Raw genomic sequence first — 12,595 nt, 5'->3', positions numbered from 1 at the left:
AAAGCATAACCCATTTCAATGTGCTTCACTAAGCCTAGCAAGGCCATTATGGTTGCAAAGAAAAGTCTGTTACTTCACACAGCACAAAAACGGTGTGCAAGCTCATAGACATCCCCCTTATTATTGCTACCACACAGAAGCAAAACTAATCCATCACAATCCCTATATGAGCATACACGCATGTGCACTTCACAGACTCATGTCACAAATACTCCCTCAGTATTTTAATGCGTGACCTCATCAACTTTAATTTTGGCATACGCTTGATCATTCATCTTATTTAAAAAACATACATAATAATTATTTACTTTTGTATGATTGGATTTGTACTAAATTATTATAATTGTAACTTATATTTGTATATATTTCCAAAAATTAAAGGGGTTTGAAAAGGGTGAATGATCAAATATATGTCAAAAGTAAAATACGGAGGGAGTATTTAATTATCCAAACCATCTGGAGCAGAGAACCATCAGTTATGCAAGGAAACAGACAGGATTAACTACCTCTTCATCTTGCTGATGGAGAAAATGTGGTCGTTGAGAATGTGGTATCGCTCACTGTGCTCGTGCTTCCCCTAAAGCCACTATCCTGGCGAGCGGCCTCCAATGCAAGGCTTTCCTTCAGTTGCACGACAACAGTGGCCATTGTTGGCCGTTCAGCACCAATATCAGCTATGCATGACAACGCAATGTCCACCACCTTCCACATTGAGCTAACATCATAGACACCATCGAGCCGTGCATCAGCAACCAAGTTGATGTTACCGGCAGCAATCTTCTTTTTCACACGTTGAATGATATGGCCTTGTCCCGGTAGCATGGGAGACTCACCGGTGACTATCTCCAAGAGAACAACGCCGAAGCTATAAACATCACTACTCTCAGTGAGCCTACCATTGTGGTAGTACCTAAAAATTTATAATATTAAGAAACATTAAATGGTGGATTAACTGATTCAAACATAAAAACATCACACAAGCAGCACCATCTTGTAAGTATTTCAACAAAACACCATCTTAGAAATTTTACTTCCCCTCGTCTACTTTGAATGGCCAAGTATGGTATTGGATCATAACAAAGTTTAAACGGATATAAAAGTATGGACACAATTATACATACTCAGGGTCCATGTAACCTGCTGAACCAGCAGGAGTGACTGATATGTGAGTTTGTGTGTCACTGAGAAATGTCTTGCAAAGTCCAAAGTCTGCTATTTTAGCCTGTAAATTTTGGCTTAATAGAATATTTTGAGTCTTCACGTCCCGGTGAATTATTGGCAGGCTGCAACCTTTATGCAAATAATCCAACCCTGTATTTATCACATCATACAACAAAATATTGGAAGAATTGGAAGGAATATATATACACACACATATATACATGATATAATTAACATGTGTATATGTGTGTATATATATACATTTATGTGTGTATATATATATAGCCACAAACACACACATATATATATAGAACAAGACTAATTCGTGCACCCCTTAGTATAAACTATTCTACACCCCTACCATTCCAATGCCTTCCAAGACCCATCCAACCTCCCACCCTCCTCCCAAGGCCCAAAAAACATGGGCTTTTAACTTTTTGCCACTCTTACGGATTTTCATAACAGATTTGCCATTGGACCCACCTGTCATAGACTCATGAGGGCGCACATATCATAGACAGCGAGTGGTAAATTTGTTTTGGCCACTCGTAAGAGTGGCAAAAAGTTAAATTTCTCCAAAAACCACCACCACCTCATTTAAACCCCCACCACATTTAAAGGTTGGTCAAAGGGTTAAACCCGTGGGTCAACCGCTTATGGGCTTCCTCTCATATCTATATAAGCTCACCTCTCGCCTTACAGAAATTGTGCAGTAACACGACGACTAATTTGCAGCAACAACATCGAAACATATCCACGAGGGATCTACTTTTTAAAACAATTTTTTCAAACAATATGGTACAAAAGTTCGGAAAAAATAATATAGGAGTTGAGTGATAAAGTTATTTAAAGTTCGAAATCTTAAGAATATCTGTAAGTGCAGTAACGATGCGACTTCTATGTAGTAATAATGCTATGTTGCTATAATATATGTGTGTTGGTACTGCACAATTGTAGTAACCTGAAGTGTAGTAACATCGCGATAAACGTGCAGTAACATTTGTGTTGCATAATTGCAGTATAGAAATACAGTAACATCACGATAAAAGTACAGTAACATCATGATTGTATATTGTTGCTAAAGTACAACTAATGGATGTAAGAGAGCTAAAATATTGTATTCCTAATCTTTAGAGGGCAATATCTCATGTATTTTATATTATTTTTCAAAACCGTTTTCACCACATTGGTTAAAAAAAATGTGATTTAGAAAACTAGATTCGTCATGACTATATTTTGACATTGTTACTGTATTTTATACGACATGTTACTATACTCTTGTCTTCGTGTTACTACACTTTTCAGATAGACGGGAATTGACAAAGGTGGGGTGTGTAGGAAGGCCAAAGGATGTGTTTGACCGACGAGAAAGAGCGTTGACCAAGCTAGAAGAGGGGTTTTGGGCTTTTGGAAGAGGGTGGATGAGGGTTTGGGGTTATGATGGGAAGGGACATACAATAGCTATTCTAAGAGGGGTGCACATATTAGTTTTGCTATATATATAAATACATATATACATATTGTATTGCATCAGAATCCATTTGAAAATTTATCTACCAAAATACAACTGTCATGTAAATATTCTACCAACCTTTTTTTTACACTATTGACAAGGTTCTAAAATATTCACTGTAATTATTCCATGACAACAACAAAAAAAAAATGATAAATCAGATGGGTGCAAGAATACCTTGAGCAGCTTCAACCACAATTCGAACACGTGTTCTCCAATTCAATGTTTCACCAACATGATTGTTACCTTAATATAAGTGACAGTTAGAACGGGACCATGTAAGTTCTCATTTCATTTTTCAACAAATTTATCAACCAATATGATAGGGTGAAATAGGAAATATCTGACAATATTACTTATAAAGGTAAATTCATATTTTTCTATTTCAGGTACATACCTATCATTAGAAATCCACTATAAACTATCAGGTTCATATAGCCAGTGCATAGCTATAACAGTTAATCAAGGACACGACTACCCTTCAAAGAGAAACAAGGGCAGGAGTTAAATTAAGTTTGTAATCAGCGAACCTCTCAGATGATCATAGAGGCTGCCTCCAGCCATATATTCATAAACCAGTGCTAAATGATCCTTCTCCCGACAGTAACCAACCAAAGAAACTAGATTCCTGTGATGCACCTTCGTTAAGCTTTGAACCTACGAGTGGTATACAAATTAAAAAATAGAGTAAATCTCATTGTTGGCCCTTGTGATGTCATTGTGAATATGACTGAGTTTAACCAAATAATTCCATTTTTCTTCAGCATAGAGCTACATTCATACGAAGTCATGAAAAAATAGGGCATGATATTTAACTTCGATGTGAATTTAGTACATACTTCGGCAAAAAATTCATCAAGCCCATGAGATGATGACTCAGAACGCATCTTTACAGCAACCTCGGTACCATCTTCTAAACAGCCGTAGTAGACAAGTCCAAAACCTCCTTGTCCAATGAATTGCTGAAACTTACTAGTTAACTTCTCAAGCTCTCTATATGTGAATCGGCGATTCTCAACTTTCTGTAGGACATCCCCGTGACCTTTTATATTTCTTGCAGCAATCTCAAGCTCTGGTTCTTGAGGAGGCTGATCTGAAGAAACTGGTTTCAACAAATATATACCAGCTATATCAGAAATATACAGATCGGTACGATAACCCAAAGACAACAGGGGCAGAAATGTGATTTATTTCCTATCTAGAGGTCTTGAATCATCAATCAGGGACCATATTTATTTTTTTAGATCTCGTTGAGTAAATTCCATTTTTTTACTCCCTCTTTTTTTTTCTGAGTAAATGTGATTCTGTCTAATTGTTTCCAGGTTACCATTGTATTTTCCAAAAAATGTGGATGAAAAGAGGGCAGCTGACCTAATCAACGCTCTAACCAATCCCCGGTCACTTATTCCACCGTCCAATCCCCAACACTAAGCCATGTCAGCGCATCACTGCGCTTCGAGATGTCGGTCGCGTCGGGTGGATGTCGTGGATCTATTAATACCCTATTTAGCTAACATGTGTAAACTTTGGACATATAAACTTTACACATATAAACATTAAGAATATAAATTTTACATCTATAAAATTTAAGTATATAAATTAGTTTGCTAGTCCTAGGTTTCGGCCTTACAACTCTCTTTTAATTTATATATACCGTGGGAGCCTTCTTCATTGTGTGTTGATGAAAAAAATTAAGTATATAACCTTTGCGCATATAATTTTCTAATATAGATGTATAAAAATATGGATATAAAATTTGAAATTGAATCCTAGTTCACAGTAGAGTCAAATATATAAACTGTATATGTGTAAACATTGATGATTTAACTTTATATGTATAAACTTTCCAGAAAAGAATTGATTCATGCGACATAAAGGGAAATAATGAGTGTTTGCGTGAAACTAGGGCTCCCGTACATTTGCTAAATAGCCCATTTGGGCGGCGACGGCGCCATGGATGGTGAACTACTGCTGCCAGTACACTCATCTGCCAGCTACACGTGGCTCACGCATGCCAACCCCTGCCTCTGCCTCTTGTGGCTACCACTGTGGTTGTCTCTCTCTGGTCCTAGCTGAGAGAGAGAGAGGATAAGATAGGAGGAAGAAAGGAGAAAGTGAAGGGAAGTAAGCTAGAAGACCGGAAAGAAGAGGTAGGAATAGGAGATGGGAACAGAAGAGATTGATTTCCTCAATTATGTGATGGTATGAATCTTTCACTTACCCCTCATCTTGATGAAGTATATGGTTGAAAGGTAAATGAGTGACAATTACAAGCTTGATGTCATTTGAAGTTACTTCTTCTTATTTGTGTATCATTAATGCTTATTATGAAGTTATGGAAATGTGTTGGTAATATAATAAAAGGTTATATGGTGAAAATTAAATATAGTAAGTTTATGTTTGATGTTGAATACATTTTCATTATATGCATGTATGTCACGAATGAAGGCCACCTTGGGTGGACATGTGCCTACTTTTGAAAGACTTCACATGATGTGGAGGATGAGGGTGTGAATGTCAATGGGCAGTAACGCAAGAAATAATGGTATGTGCAATGAAATGAGCAAATGAGCTATAAATAGCTATGAATTGTGCTTTGATTGTGATAAAACGTTAATATGGCAATGGAGGAGCTTTTACTGTTTATACCATATAATTTGTTGACTCTTCAATTCACACTTGTTGCTTTGATGTTTCTTTAGGTAATTGTTAAAGTCAACATGCAACGGGAACAAGCTCTTTATGGCATCACTATTTCGCGCATTACATACTTTTACTATTTTAAATATTTACTAATCCCTCTGTCCTAAAATATAAACATTTCTAGTATTTGAACCTTGTTTTAAAATGTTAGCATTCCTAGCACTATTCATAGGACTGCTTGTCCACCAATCACTTTTCATTCCAGATTCTTCTTATTTTATTCTACACCTACTCTTATACCATCATCCATTCCTCATTATTAAAGGGCACTATAGTCTTTTCTCAAGCTTAATCTTTGCATAACAACCTACATGTGCTTATATTTTACTAGGACAGAGCTAGTAGTTGTTTAGACCCAATAATTAAATGTTAGTATTGTGGAGCCTTGGTTGTACGTAGGTGGAGCCTATTGATGGTAGGTCAATGATGGGTATGACTATGGTTGCTATACCTTCAAGCTTGTGCTAATATTGTGATTGAGATATTTATAGGGTTATCTTGTTGTCTCGGATACCCTTTTCACATGGGATCTATGGCCAATTTTTTTGATTTTGTAGTATATAAGTTAATGTATGTAATGTTGGTAACATTATATGCTCATGTTCGGACTCGGGTCCTGGGTCACGGTAGAACTAATGTAGAACTAATGGTCATATAAGCTATATGATAAACCAAAACAACCTATAAATTAATCCAAGTCAAAGAAACAAAACGTGAATAGAACATAATACGTACCTTTGGGCTTTCTTTTGTGTCTCCAGATAAAGAACACAAGAACAAGAGCACCAATTGCCATCACAGGAATCAATGCTGAAATAGCTAGGATAACAGTTTTGTTTTTCTTTTTTGGTGGAGGTGGAATGCAAATATTTCCATTAGAATCCATGCTGAAATAACATAAAACAAAAATACAACTCAGGGTTGTTGCCAAAACAATCTTTATTGTTTGCATCCCCAAAGCTTGCAGGGGAAGCAAAATTCCAACATTTGGAAAGATAATTCAAAAAAGTCAATAAAACCCAAACCTGACAATAAATGAGCCGTTTTTATTTTTACATAGGCCGTCAGGAATCGGTCCATTTAGTTGGTTGCCTGACAAATTCCTGTGGTTACATGAGTTGAGGTATTAGTAATATACCTTCATATTTTTATGTTAAAATAACTTTTTGACAAATGTGATTTGTCCTAGTAAAAACCTTTCAGACTTGATAGAGATCTCTGTACCAATTAACTATAATGCTATGAGGCAAATTACAGATATCATGAATAATTACAGTTACATGCTCTTTCGGTGATATTTTTTTCTTACATTATGAGAGTAGTTGTCAAAGGTTTAAAAATTGTAATTTATATTAGAGGAAGTTTACAAAATTTAGCTAACAAATTTGGGATATTATAATAATACACATTTCAAGCCGAATCCATACATACAATTTCTTTTGTTTTTTACCAAACGATTGACAAAGTATTTAAGAAATTAACTAAATCATCTCATAAACATCTAATTAATATTTGACTGAAGTGTGTATTGTTTTTTAGCAAATATAAAAAATGCTATTGACAGACATCTAAGTCCAATAAATAATATTAACAGGTGCGAGTTTTAACAAATGTCACCGTAGTATAAGAAATATCATTATTGTTAAGGTTGCTTCTATCTCATGCCGTTAAATACATTCTTCATACTATAACACTTAACAGATGACTGTTGACAAAGCCCTAACGGTGAGAATATTTTTTTTGATAAATTCGTTTGCACGATGACAAGTCATAGAACTCACACTCGTCGATGGTATTTCATATAATTAAGTGGTTGTCGATGATATTTGTTAGATTTTCTTTTTTTTTTAATAATACAGGAAGAACACAAGATTGATACCCTGGTATTGCCATCGACGATGCACATGGCTAACCATTACAGCGACACAAATGTTGTTTATTTTAAACTCTACATTAAATAAAATGTTAAGAGATGAAGTAGATTGTATGGACCTAAATCATAATTTAATTATATATGAGACCGCATCACCCAATCATTGGTCTGTGGGTTATAGCAATCTAAAAACGTACCATAATCAGATAATGTGTAGCTTAACCTACATGTGTCAGGATAAAGGTAAAACATTAAGTACGGACATGGATAGTTCAGACCTAGTCAATAAACATACCCTTTATATGTAGGTATTCCAGTTTATAAAGAATGAGAGATTATAAAATAATCAATCTAGTTTGCCTTTTGTTCAAAACAGAATGAACCAGTATGTATACATACAGATATTGTAGTTCCGAGAGCAGTGTAAAGTTATTAGATATCGTTCCATGTAAGTTACTGCTGGAGAGATCCCTGCATGCAATTTTCGAATGATATAACATAAGACAACGACATAAATTTGATGGCATAATACTTTATGTGTCCATGCATTATGTTCAAATAGATACTCACAAAGACAATATCCTCATAATGTTATAACTTGCATTACTGCATCGCACGCCGTCCCAGCCAGGTTTTGCAGGAAAACATGGATCACCCATCCAGTTCTTCTTTATTCCATACTCATGTTTAATAGCCATGATGGTGTCAACTAGCATATGAAAAAAAGAAAAATATGTTTGAAGACAGTGTTTGAATAAACTGAACACGACGTAGATCTATGAATGAAAATTAAATAGGTCCGGGCAGAACCTTGGCCCTTTTTCACAAATTAGCACATGTATCTGTATGATCAGCTAACCGGCCTCGCTCTTCCCAAACACACGTCCAAACAAGAAAAAGCCGGAGGGTGGAGGCGTGGAGCACAATAAAAATAGAGCTAACCTTGACAGCCACTTGAGAGCGAAAATTTTTAATTTTTTAAACATTTTTATTAAATAATTTTATTACTAAACCTCCAGAGAAAATATTTCTATCGTATGAACCTTTTAGCCACGCCACCAACATTTACGTGGCGAAACACGCTATCGTCGGTGGCGTGGAAGTATTGTCTTGCCACGCCACTGACATTGGCGTGGCAAGATTACCACACCATGTCACCCCGATCAAGCTGCGTAGTAGCGTTGTCTCTTGTCATGCCACCAACACTGGCGTGACCAAAATGTTTAGTTTTAGAAAAAATTTTGCCCGATGGTTTAATAATAAAATAACTCGCTAAAAATGTTTACTTAATAAAAAATTTCCTTGAGAGCATGGTGACACGCACGCCACAGGCCTGATAACCAATAGATCACGAGGGATGCGGTTTTCCTGTTCCAAGGTCCAGGTTCCATTCTACATCCTATAACACCTAATTCTTCCGTTTCATATTATAAAACTTTCTAATTTTACCTAAATTTATCTATTAATGAAAGTATATAATTTATATAAATATATATAACAATATTAATTAGTATTTATGTAAATCTAGATAAGTCTTATATATATATTATAAAACAGATAGAGCAGCATACAATTGTCCGGTGTGACTGTAAGTTTACTCGACAGTAAGCGGAAAAAGCAGCCAATTCATCCTTACGCCCTATTCTCATCTATATCCCGGTACCACATGGAATGCACCTGTTTCTTTGTCTTGTTTCGATAGACCTAACAATTAATCGGTAGAAAGTAGAAATACTGACCAATCCATCCTCTGAAGGAAGAATATGTCTTGGCTGTTCTAATATGTTTCCCGTAGCATTTAATTGACATATGCCCATTTCTTTGGCTCTCATTGTTTATCGTTTGGTAGTTGCAACTGCTTATAAGCTAAAATTTGAATTTTAGAACTTAATTTTATGATTTTCCCATCATGGTTTGTTTTACATATTTCAGTTTTGAGTCGCTATAGACACATATAAAAATATTTTACCTGCAAATTATTTTTTATTTGTAAAAACACGTTTTCACTTATTCCTCTAAAAAGCGAAACGATGGGAGCCTTTGTCATTTATAGGTAGTTATAACTTTTCTAGGGTTTACGAAGCTGTGGTTACTGCCGTCGTAATCATGGTAGCCAATATTATAATTAATATTTTTCTATATTTCATCGGTCGTGATGGGCCATAACTCTAGACCCGTCACGGATAACCTATATTTGATGAGCCGTCACTCAATGACCCTCACGGATGATTCATCGGTGAAAGTTGCAGCATCAAAGATAAGGTTTACTAAATTTATTTTTTTTATCTCTATCTGTGAAGGGTCGTAACTACCGTCCCTCGTGATGTTCATGATGCGCTATGAAGCTTATGGGTGATGGGCTATGCTTTCAGCCCGTCAAAGATAGTCGTCATTATTGATGGTCACAGGCCCATAATAAATGGTCGTTCCTCGTCAGGACCGAACTATCATCCAACACAAATATATATTTAGTCCCGTCATATCATCCGACACAAATATGAATTTAGTTCCGTTGTACATAAGCAGTGACACAATTAAACTGAGAGAATATATACTTACAGTCCTGCGTGTGCGTTCTCGGGTTGTCATGCGAGAGGAGCGTGTACATCTCGAACCCGTTGAGAATGGGTGGCAGCTTGGATGCAGAGGTGCCTGCAAGGGTGACGGTGATCTTGCCGTCGGCGGCATTGTACCAGACGGGGTTGGCCACAGAGCCGGTGCTCTGGTACGGCGGGACGTAGTTGTCCAGACTTCTGCCGTTGATGGAGACGTTGAACAGCCGGAGCTGGCTGTTCTGGAAATCGGCGAAGTAGAGCAGCGCATAAAAGCTGGGCTGCGCTTTGTCCACCTGCCGTGTGATCTTGATGACCGTGTCGTTGCTGGCCCCCTCGATGGCGGTCTGCATCACAGGCAAGGGCACGGCGTAGGTGGTGTCCAGCCCGGCGCCGGTCCACTTGGAAGAAATGTTCTTCCACGTCGGGTCATACCCCGTTTGCCACCACCAGAACCGGTCATACGGATCGTCGCGGTACCTACATACATAAAGCCATAAGGCCAAAAATTATAATGAAAATTCAAATTCTGCAGAACAACGTACAGGTCGTTCTGAAACCTATACGTATAGGACGTGTACACATATACATCCATGCACGTTTAAGAAGTACTTCAAGCACGCAAACCAAGTGGTTAATAGAAATTGCAAACACACAGATTAACACAAATTCAAGCACGCACACACTTCACTGTGGTAATTAAGAGGCAACACGTACAACAAGTAGTTCTTCACAGTCCATTAATTGTGTCCAGAGGCAACACAACACAATGGCAGGCAACGGATTGTGTCGAGAACCTAGACTACATCGGAGCACGCTCTCTTCTTCTACATTGTGTCGAGAACCAGCTACGAGAGGAAGGAAAGAGGCCATAAGAAGAGTAACATGCTCACGTCTCTCTCCCGTTTTCCTTTTGTTTCACTCCAAGTCATCGCTACTTTTTCCTCTATCTATTCTGGCAACAAAAAATCATAGGAGTACAATGTAATTATATATATCGGCCATAAAATACTTTCTCCAGTTTTTTTCTACTTAACGTCGCTCCCTTTAGATTTGCGTTTAACCATTTTGCGTATTTGAAAATTTTATACAAATATGCAAAACTATAACATATTTAAGTAGCATCAATAGCAAAACAAATTACAACAAAAACTGAATAATCATGTATTTTTTGAACGAGAGGAATAGTTGAATGGTGTTTCCTTTTTCTCTTCCCAATTGAAATTTCTCAAAAACTTGAAAAAGGAACTATAGTAACAAAAATAATTTGGTATTGATCCATGGGTCGAAACTAACATCAAGTCGGTAGCAAATTTCAATAACTGTTTCACCTCCAATGAGCAATGCATGTTGAGCACACTTTACTATTATCGGTTCTAAGCTTCCCGATGCAATGCACGGACATACACGGACACGCTTCCTAAACTTCTATATGTGTATTTTTTAAAAAAATATTTCTATATGCAAGTTTCTTTAAAAATGGTCTTAATCGAATTTTTAAGCTTTTAGTCTAATGCTTAATTAATCATGTGCTAATATGTAGTTCACAATTTACTATTATCGAATTTTCAAGATTTTAGGCTAATACTTAATTTTTAAGCTTATCTATGTTGCAACGCATGCAGGGACATATTTGCTAGTTAAATAAAACATGAAAAGTAAGGAAAGATATGATATGGCCTTAGGAGGAGAGGGGAGTGGAATAGTTATAGGGAGGGAATGGGTAGCATAGTTTTGCGAGAGAGAGAGTAGCACCGGTGGAATTATTACCGCGTAATAGATTTATTGGAGCCCATGTTGCGGCGGTCAAGCAAGTTCATGGACTGGTTCAGGGTTATGCGGTTGTAGTAGAGATCGCTGCTGAGCGTCCTCAGACTGACGGAGGAGACGAAGGGCGTGGCCTGGTTGGTGTTGATGAGGCACACCCGGCGCCCAGCTTGCCCACGCAACGAACAGCGCCTCGTAAACCTCGTCACCGTCGGCGCGCACCGTGGTCCAGTAGTTCGTCCTGAGGTAGAGCTCGAATTCCACCGACGAGTTGCCCTTGCCGTCGTAGTTGCCGTACAAGGATACCACCCGGACCAGTTACTTGGTCCCGGCGACGGTGGACAGCGAGTAGCAGTTCCGCATGCCAGATGGGAAGCTCCTGATGGTCAGGTCGGAGCGTCTACGCCCGGTCTCCTGCCCGGCGGCCACCCTGTGGTTCTCCCCGGCGTCGACGTACAGGCCGTCAGGGACGTAGTCAATGCCTTCGTTAGGGTCGGTGTAGCCGGCGGTGGCGTCCAGGCCGCAATCGATGCTGAGGAATCCTGCTCATGCATAAATCAAACATTCAGATCAGCAATTAATGTAGCAGTACATCTCAACTCTCAGAAGGTGTTCTTCTCGCCTTCTTAGTTCGGTCTGAGCAAATTAACGTACCTGTCTGACCGACTGCACCCTGAACCGCACCTAGCACCAATACTGCGAAAATCACTAAGAGCTCCATTAGCACTAGCCAATCCACCTTAGACCTTGTTCGGTTAGTTGGGATTTAATCCACAAGAGGAATCTATCCCCAGGGGATTGGATGAACCCCTCCCATGTCACCCAATCCATATAGGGTTTGAATCCCTAACTTTCTCATAATCCCTTCCATAAAAACATCCGTTCGTTTTGGCAGGGATTTATAAAAAGTAGCATGTTGGGATTTTACACATTATCGTACAAGATGACGGGATTTTTTCCACACCTAGTTCCCCGGCCAAGACAATAGAAAAATTCCGGGATGGGCCGGGTTAGAATCCCGAATGG

General features: G+C 38.1%; 1 pseudogene; it reads right to left on the bottom strand.

Annotated features, from left to right (window-relative positions):
• Positions 1 to 510: 510 nt before the first annotated feature.
• Positions 511 to 12,290, bottom strand: LOC102700087 (annotated as a pseudogene).
• Between the last annotated feature and the right edge of the window lie 305 nt (positions 12,291 to 12,595).

The sequence above is a fragment of the Oryza brachyantha genome, chromosome 9 (genome assembly GCF_000231095.2).
Source record: "Oryza brachyantha chromosome 9, ObraRS2, whole genome shotgun sequence".
NCBI classification, from domain to species: Eukaryota; Viridiplantae; Streptophyta; class Magnoliopsida; order Poales; family Poaceae; genus Oryza; species Oryza brachyantha.
Note: the sequence above shows the minus strand (reverse complement) of the source record. Positions and strands in the feature narration are given on the sequence as shown.